The sequence below is a fragment of the Parasteatoda tepidariorum genome, chromosome 6, assembly GCF_043381705.1.
Source record: "Parasteatoda tepidariorum isolate YZ-2023 chromosome 6, CAS_Ptep_4.0, whole genome shotgun sequence".
NCBI classification, from domain to species: domain Eukaryota; kingdom Metazoa; phylum Arthropoda; class Arachnida; order Araneae; family Theridiidae; genus Parasteatoda; species Parasteatoda tepidariorum.
Genome location: NC_092209.1, coordinates 91481014 through 91490849, shown reverse-complemented (window position 1 = coordinate 91490849; position 9836 = coordinate 91481014). Strand labels below are relative to the sequence as shown.

The window sequence follows — 9836 nt, the reverse complement described above, 5'->3', positions numbered from 1 at the left end:
ACTAAATTGACAGCCCCAACAGTGACCATTATTCTAAGGCAGTGTTTCCCAAAGTGTGGTACGCGTACCCCCAGGGGTACGGGAGCAGTTTAGCGGGGGTACGCGTTCTCATGCGAAATATCTTGCAGCAAACGAAAATTTCAAAATTTTTTATTTAAAAACAAATCTAACCATGAAAATTTACAATTACGTATCTTTGTATTAGCTATTTTTTGATGAGTTAACAGTTAATAATGAGTGGTGTCAACAGCCAGTTGCGATTTTTAACTTTCGTGCGATTTTTTTATCACAGCAAAAACAATATCACCCTTCTCACTGATGCAAATAACAGAAACTCTGAAATAAACTTAACAAAACTTTGTACCAAAGAAAAAGAAACATATTTTTAAAAAAATACATCCATTTTTTTTTATCGGCGGTACACAGCGTTGCGAAAAAATTAGAAAGGGTACACAAAATTCATAAGTTTGGAAAACACTGTTCTAAGGCCATAATGGCCAAAGGATGGCAAAATCGTAAGGCTCACTATGCATTTAGATAAATTGTATAGAATTTCGTAACTTCAGAACCAATTATGGTACTATTTTGTCGACAAATATAATTATGGTAAATTTATATTCTTACCACATTAAATGTGAGCATTCTAAGGTACTCGTAAACTGAAGCTTTGAGCCTAATTGACAAAGGTTAATAAGTTCTTAAGTGAAATTTATTAGCAACCTGAAATTTTTAAATCGACAAAAGGGAATAGTTTCAGTCACCAATCCTAAATAGTTTAAAATTTTTTAATTACATTGTTTGGAAGTGAAATTTGGAATTTAAATTTATTTCTCACTGGTTAAGCCACTGTTATAAATTTAGCTGCTGACGATTTATTTCTCAAATATTTAATATATTTGCTTGCTAACAGTGTATATTGAAAAACTTTGTTAATTGCCTATTTTTTAAATATCTCGAATCATTGCGTGAGGCAAACTCAAAAATGGACTGAGGAAACGAGACTATCTGAATCCACGACGTTAAGTCACGCTTTTGAAAGCGCATTTATTAATCTAAATAGTTTAAAATCGAAGCTAATTGAAATAAAAAGAATTTTTGTAATTACAAGCAAAATTAATGGAGGAAAGATACTTATTTACCTACGAAATTTGAAATAACTTAGTTTGGGAACGCATAATTTTTGCATATTATGTCAAAAAATTTAATTTAAAATAGAACGAGCGATTTACGAAGAAAAATTCACCGAAACATTTGTAGTTTTTCGTTATTGAATTTATCTTTATTCTTGAAATGTTTAACAAGTGGTACTAACAAAAATTAAAAAAATTAAATATCCTTATTTTCTAGAGTATAATACAGGGTGTTTATAAATTCCCGAACCCATTTTGATGTTTAATAACTCATAAAATAATGAAGATATAAACAAACTTATCGCATTTATTGATGGAATGACTCATTTTCAGGTTTGAATATTTTTACTTTTGTAAATATCGTCTGCGCGTGTGGTTAATTTCAGAAAATTTCATTTTCCAGTTAAATATCTGTACTTTTCTAAATATAGTCTACTTATTAATTGAATTTTCCTCTTTTGTTTTTGGCAACTATTACAATGTTATGTTTGCTTTTGATGTGTTTGTTCTATGTAGTACTTTTCTGTGTGATGTTTTATTCGAGCAGATATGAAGGAGAGTGCATACACCACAAGAGAAAGCACAGATTTTATGGTGGTTCATAGAAACGAAAAAGATCGTGCAGGCACAGATAAATTGCAGAAGAATTTACCAAAAAGATCCTCCATCCAAAAGCAGCATCTTGCGATAGAAAAAGAATTTTCTAAAAACTGGAAGTATCGCAGATAAGAAAAGTTCCAGACGTCCCTGCACAAGTGATTTTGACGTTACGCGTGTCAGACAGACATTTTTAGACAATCCTTGAAGATCTGTGAGATCAGCGGCAAGAGAATTGGATATGTCAATTTCGACGGTGCACAAGGTTATTAAGAAAAAATTAAGACTACATGCATATAAAGTTCAAATTGTTCAAGGTTTGGAAACTGATGATAGGCCTAGGAGGATGGCATTTGCAACAGATAAAGTAGGAAGGATAGAAGATGCTGATTTTCTGAAGCGCATAATGTTCTCCGACGAAGCATCTTTTCATGTTTCTGGCATTGTTGATCGCCATAATGTGCGCATATGGGGATCTGAAAACCCCCATGAGACACAAAGGGATTCCCCAAAGGTTAATGTGTGGTGTGGACTAATGCACAACCGAGTCATTGGGCCTTTCTTTTTTACAGAAAAGACGGTCTCATCAGTCGTATACTTAGACATGTTGGAAAACTTCATGTTTCCACAACTAGAAGAGCTTTAGCCACGTGTATTTTTGCAACAAGATGGTGCACCACCTCATGGGGGTATCATCGTTCGTAGTTCCTTGAATGACCTTTTTCCAGGATGATTGGAGGCCCAATTCCTTGGCCACCTAAATCACCCGATATAACCCCGCTGGAATTTTTTCTTTAGAGATTTATATAGGACAATGTTTACAGGAGGATCGTGTCGAACATTGATGACCTAAAAGCCAGAATTACAACCGCAATAGCCTCTGTGGATGCAGACATGCTTGCCGCTACCTGGCCTGAAATTGACTATCGACTTGATATTTTGCATGCGACGAAGGGGGCACACGTGGAAGTTCATTGACAAGGGTCATGAAACTTTGAGTCTATCAAACCATTTATGTTATTAATTTTAATCGATCTTTATTATTTTATGAGTTATTAAANTCGTAAACGCAAAAATTGGGTCGACTGTTCAACGGCGGTCATAAAATAAAATAAAATATTTTTAGAATAGTAAAACCAATTTAACATTTGACACAGGGCCGTGGGACAACTTCGTTCATTTTTAAATGGTAAACTATTATCTTACCTAGTTATTCGCATGGCTACCTTCAGGTGCCTTCTAAAAATACCAATTGAAGTGCTTTATTTACATAAATGTGGATAATAGTAAAGTTAACGTTTGTCAAAGAGGGAGGGGGACTATTTTCACTAACTAGTTCTCCATTTTGTAATTATTCATTCAGCTTATTTCTAGTTTTAATCACATAATTTATAAACTTTTATTTATCGGTTCATGTTTAATACCAAGTCTTTACAATACGAATTTTTTTTTCAAATTCCAATTTCAAAAAATGGTTTTAACAATTAATTTTATGTAAAATGCTAAATTAATTTAAAATTAATCTCAATCCCAGAATTACATTAACATGAGAAAGTAAAAAAAGGCCATATAAAAGGTTCTAGTATAAAAACCCGACCTCAATAGTGAACAGGAAATTAAAGTTAAGAACGGAACAATCAAAATCGCTCGCTTTGTTTTCAATGCACCCTTACAGCAAGCCTAGACAGACGGGCTTAGTGGGTCTGTATGGTTGTAGGATTGGGCACTAGGTGCGCTGGACCGCACACGCGTCTTCTGGGTGTCTACTTTGCGGTTTCCGTGACAGGGGTTTATGTCGTTCGGACCTCCAGTGGGGGATGCAGTTTTACGCAGTGGCCACGAAAAGCCGCAAACCCGCTTCGCAGGCCTGCTACACTCCAGAAAAGACTCGCGCTTTAGGCACCGCTTGGCACGGTCAAGAATAACCTTAAATATGGTAATCCTACCTATTAGTGCGTCATACCTTTTGTTGGTCTAGGACAGGGGTGGGCAAACTTTTTTGGTCGAGGCCAAAAAATCGAGAAGTTTGGTGGGCCAAGTAAAAACATCTAAAATAAAAACTACATACTAGTTTTAATTTAAATATTTAATGGGATGAAATAAATTGCGATTTCAGTTTGAAGATCCTTATATTGAGGTTCCAAGTGAGATGTACTTATTTTAAGGCACAAGGCCAAATGTTTGTCTGTTAGTCTACTTGTGAAATGATTTTTACCAAGGTTCATAGTTGAAAACACTTGTTCACATATATAAATTGAAGCAAACATAGCACTCACTTTCTGAGCATGAAATATTAAATTTGTGAAACTGGCTTTTGGTAATGATTCGTAAAACTCATAATTTGGCATACTTAGAAACAATTGCTTCAGAGGGCGCCAATCTACGGCTACTCTATAAAGAACTTCTGCTTTCGCAGTTTTACCAATTGAAGCTTTCTGAGCCAACTATTTTAATCAATTTATGTTTTGTAGAACGAAAATAGGGAAAATAAAAGGTCATCAGTACTTTGTTAAAATCGAAATAGCAAAAATAACTTTAAACAAAGTAGACAAGAAAATTAATTGGCAAGTTAAAAATCAACCCCCTGACTGACCATACTAGGTGCATGGTTGATGTTGATTGCGAAGCTATTTTATTTGAGTTAACATTTTTTCCTGTCTGAAAGACATAACTTTAATCGAACTTAAAATTTATCACAATGTCGCTGAATTTTCTAGAAACTCAATTTTTTTTAGGATCGTAATGAATTTTTTATTTCGAAAGATGCAGAGCTGTTTGTGAAAGATGTATTAAACACTTAGATATTTTTCTTTAATATCTGTATATGACTTCATAACAATACTAAAACAGTTTTAAAGATTTCCTAATAGCTATCTAGTTTAATGAAGTGATTAAATTTCCAAGGTATTTAATACCTAATTTTTAAATAAAAGAACATGAGAGCAGCGACTTTGAAAAAAAATTGAAGAGTTTCTTTAGAGAAAAATTAAAAAAATATCGTTTCCTTCAATGTTTTATGCGAAAAAGCACAGTAGAACTCATTTTTTATACATTTATACTTTGAAATGTCATAATATTTCTATCATATCGATGCACTTATATGGATAAATTACACATTAATCATAGTCACATAGTTACGAAGGTCATATTGTATTCACAATGTTAATTTTCAATTCATTACTAAATACTTTTAAGTATGAATGTTCTAAATAACTTTCAATTAAAAGGGTGAAGAGATTTCAAAATAAATATGTTTAATATAAATTTTATTGCATACTATTAGTCAATTAACTTTATGATGTAGACCCAAGAATTCAATAACTGCTGCATTTTCTTCACTAATTACTGAAGTTTTATTCACAAATTGCAGAATAATTATGAACAATTTAATAAATTGGTAAACGTGGTTGGTTTATTACTGAACAATTGTTCCACTCATTTCAGTTTCTTCCATTTCTGAATGAAATACCAAGTAATTTTAAACTATTTTATTAGTTGGTTTAAATTTGGTATTCATTTTAGTGGGTTTTATTATGAAAATATCTTTAAAACTAAAAATTAAACCAAGAAAGTATTCAATTTTCATTTACATTGAGCTGTTGGAAAACAGGTTTTGAAATCTGAAAATTTTAAATTCTCAAATACAGCTTCAAATATAACATTTATTAGATATTTTTAATATTTCAGAATATACATGGTGCATCTCTAGATATCTATAAGACACAGAAGAAATGTTAGCTTTCTTTATAAGCTTTTACATAATATTAAAATTAGTATTGAACTAAATTACCTATATACTTTGTAATTGATGCAAATTGTATATGAATATTTGCACTTTTATCAATAGAGTCTAAACTGGCTATTCTCACTATTTGGAAGGAATTAATAAAATTTTTCAAAACCTGCAAGATTAGTCTTTTTATTAACACTTCACACAGAGGCAAGCTAAACCCCAAATTTACTATATTAAAGCATTTGGCTAATCCATGGCTTAAATCATGAATTATACAAAAAGAATAATATGACCTCAATATATCATAATCGAGCACTATTTATAAAACATTGTGGGAAGTAATTCTTTATTTTTTCATTCTGCATTTTGCAACACCAACATAATGCTTATTCAATTCAAATTTTGAGTTATAAATGCTATTTTAATAAACAATTATAAAAACAAATGAGAGATTAAGACTTAATGAGATATGAGAAAGTTATTTTCTTGAGAAAAATCGGGAATAAGATTAAGCAAAGTAAAAACACAAATCGAAACTCAGGAAATAAGATAAACATGTATATGCAAGATTTAAACTAAATGTAAAATTTTAGCTCGACAACCAATATACAAATCAACGAAAATAAAACTGAGAGGCTTTATTTTAAAACAATAAAGACAAGTATTATTCCTTTCCATTCGTCAAGAACCAATATAATGAAAATAGTAATGTAAAAAACAAACTTCCATATGCAAAAGTTCTATACAAAGTTTTTGTCAACATAAATTTATCAACTCATGTCATGTACTTTAATACTTTAGTAACATCAAAACAATCTGGAGGTTATAAACATGTTATTTATATCTAGAGTTCTTAATTGCTTTGCTTTTTCATAACAAAAACAATACAAATTATTTCCAATTGAACCCTAATTTTGCAATTTTATTTGTTCAGAAATTTTTTAATTTTACCTCCTGAAGAAAAGATAATTTTCAAATTTTTTAACTTCATCTTCGCTTTCAATTGGTTTTCTAAAAACAATTTCTGATGATTTTTTCATCTATTAATGTTGATGGATATCGCTGTGACAATATTAGGAGAACATCCGATTTTTTTTTTTAAATTACGTTTGCAGTCACTGCTAAAGATGCAAAAACGTTTTTAGTCCTGCTTTTACAAGCGCTGTGGTTAGCAACTTTGCAACAGAGCTGATTCGCCATAATTAAAAGTATACACAAATGATGCTTTTGCATACTTTTAAATAAAACAAAATTTCGCATAGTTATTGCTTAAATAATTCAGATATATTTCTTTTTGGTATATCCACACTAACTTTCATTTTATTACTAGACTCAAAACAACTTTACTTAATTTCTTTGCAATCCTATTTTTTTCTTGTATTACTGTCTAGACAAGTAACATTCTTACTCGATAGTTTTAAAAATAATTTTAAAAATAAAAGTAGACTAGCAGTTAAGTTACAAAATTGTTTTACAGTATTTTATGAAAATAGTAAGGGAAGAAGGGAAAAACTTTTGCAATTTCTAGTAAACTTAAATCTATTGCATAACAGTGACCATTATTCTAATGCCACATTGGTCAAAGGGTAGCTAAATAAAAAAAATGGCGCAATTTGCATTTAAATTAATTGAAGGAAATTTCGTAACTTCAGAACCAATTATGAAAATATGCCACCATTTTGATGCCTAATAAAATGGTGAATCTAAATTTTGACCATATTGCGAATACTTAGAAACCTCAAGTTTTAACTGGTCCCTGAACTGAAATATCAAAAGTTAATTCATAAGATGAAGTATCAACAACTTAAAATTTTTGCATCGACAAAAAGGGAGTAATTTTAGTCTCCAATCTTAATAGTTTAAAAACTTAAATTAGATCGATCGCAAAAGTGACATTATTGGTTTAGCATTTCTTAGTTATTATGAAAATACAGTTTAACTAACAATATAAAAAGAATAAACATTATGACCTGCTTTTGAGAAACTGAACCAGTAACATCTTTGTTTCAACCGGAAGGCACTTTGAAGCTCAATTATTCAAATGGTTTCTTAGTCAAGAAGAAGTTCTGTAAGAAATAACAGACACTTTAATTTGCTATAAAATTTTAGAAAGTTTAAACTAGCTTAGATATGACTGCACAATTTAGGAAACTCAGCTAAAATTAACGTAGAACAATCGATAAATTAAGAATAAACTGAGAAAATTTATAAACTGAGAAAATATTACACGTGTTTAACTTTTTAAACTTTGAATTATTTTATGTTTGTTACAATATCAAATCGTGATCATATAATCAATAATGAAATTAGCGGTTTTACACTTATTAGCACAGAAATAAAATTATAAAAATTCCAACTACATTAAATAAATGACAAATTACCTGCAAATTGGCTTAAAAGTTTTGTCGGTATACATAGTTAATAACATATTTATAATTTACAGAAAAAGTACATTATTCATTTTAGTGTTAATTAGGAGCTTACATTTTATAGACTTGAAGCACAAATAGAAATGTAAATATTTTCTACGTAAAAAAAATTATGTAACGTTTGAGCTACAAACTACGTTGCAATCAAATTATAATACATAGTTAAATCACAATTAAGTTTGTTACGTTCCAGCTACTCAAATGAAAAATAGTAACTGATGACTAAATTACCCATTTTAAAAACGTTAAGACTCATTCATTCATTCATTCAAGAATATATATTAAAGATGAAGAAAAAGAACTCCAAAAATTAGGTTTAATCACAGCAATGACAAAATAAACCAATAAACGGTTCCCAAGTGACTAGATATAGACGATCGGGATTTTTAAACTTTTTATTAAGACCAAAACTTGCGAAATAGATATTTAAAGTTTTTAATTAATAGATAAAATCTTTATATTAATAGATAAAAAGTCTTTTAATTAATGGATAAAATCTCTTGAAATTTGAGGCTGTTGCAATTAAAATCTTGTTTTGAACCTGTATAAATTAATTCAGCCTAGAATCTCTCCAATTAACTCCCGTCGACAATAAGGAAATTCTACAATAATTAAACACACCATAATCATTATACAATAATTTGAATTAAATAAATCATGAATATAACAGAAACCTAAGCAAATTGTACAGATAGCTTAAGCCATTCATTTATCTAATAGATAATCTAAAACTAAATATGTAAAAACTGAAAAATTTTCTAGCTTTAAGAAAAACTCATCAATAAATAAAATTTAAATTTTATTCAATAAATATTTTAGAAAATTTTCTTATTATTAAACAAAATTGCTTTCCCATTTAATTTAAAAGTAAAATCTTACTATCCAGTTTTTATTATATTACGTGAAAACGCTTTCCGAGAAATTTCTATTTTTATTAAAATAATTTAGTTCTAGAGTGTTATTAAAAAGTGCAGCATTTTAGTGAGACATAAAATTTACTTTCAAAAGTTACGTAACAGAGGAGAAAATATATTAATCAAAAGTTAATAACACAGAAACTTAACAAAATCGAAAATTTAGAACAATAAGTTTAAGTGTAATAAGACTAAAGTGAAATGACATTTTAAAAGAAGTATTCAACTGTACTGATTTGGATGTTCGAAAACTTTAATTAAACAATCCTATACACTACTAAATAACCAAGAATATAAATGAAAGTAAACTTACTAGTGAGATAAATTACACAACGAAGAAGAAAACTACCATCCGAAGTTAGAATATAACCACAACACATTTTCCCTTATGACTTAAAAGATTCAGTATTTACTACAAAAAAAAAAAAAATCCCAAAGATGAATCGCTTTTATAGAACGACTACTGCGCGTGAGAACGTTTCCGTCCACTGCTATTTTTTGTTGTTGTTTACTTTCAAATATATAGAGATGCCGGGGCCGAGTGGTATCGCTGGCCAAACGATGTGCAAAGCGTGGAGGTAGCGGGTTCGTAACCCTGGATGTCTGTCTTTCTAATTGACAAATGCCTAAATTGAGCCTGTATGTAATTTCAATAAAGATATGCTAAATTAGAGCCTGGAAGGAGTATCAACCTCCCACGAAATAATCAGAAGCGTCGAGGTTAAGAGTTCGAGTTCGAACACACCCTTTTTGGATTTACATACATTTGCAGGCCTGCGTGCTCAATTTAGGCTTATAAATCTTTGTCAATTAGAAGCACAATACTCAGAGGGACGTCCCGCAGTGGACTGATCGTTAAGACATGGTTCCCAGCAGATCACCGAAGTCAAGCATCACTGGCTACTCACGAGTTCGGTCCTGGTCACGNATCCCCTTCGCAGAGGATCAAAATTGTGATGGCATGTCTTCGGATCATCCTCCGGGATGTTTCCCAGACCGTCGCCAATAGCCCATTGTGCAGCTCTAGTGCGAC

At 30.7% G+C, this 9836-nt stretch overlaps 1 long non-coding RNA gene across 1 annotated transcript; it reads right to left on the bottom strand.

Moving 5' to 3' along the window:
* Nucleotides 1-4724: 4724 nt before the first annotated feature.
* On the bottom strand, nucleotides 4725-9296 carry LOC122271794 (uncharacterized). The gene is made up of 2 exons (XR_006226597.2): nucleotides 9117-9296; nucleotides 4725-7526 (listed from the first exon to the last, which is right to left on the bottom strand). It is a non-coding gene; the product is annotated as an uncharacterized lncRNA (long non-coding RNA).
* Between the last annotated feature and the right edge of the window lie 540 nt (nucleotides 9297-9836).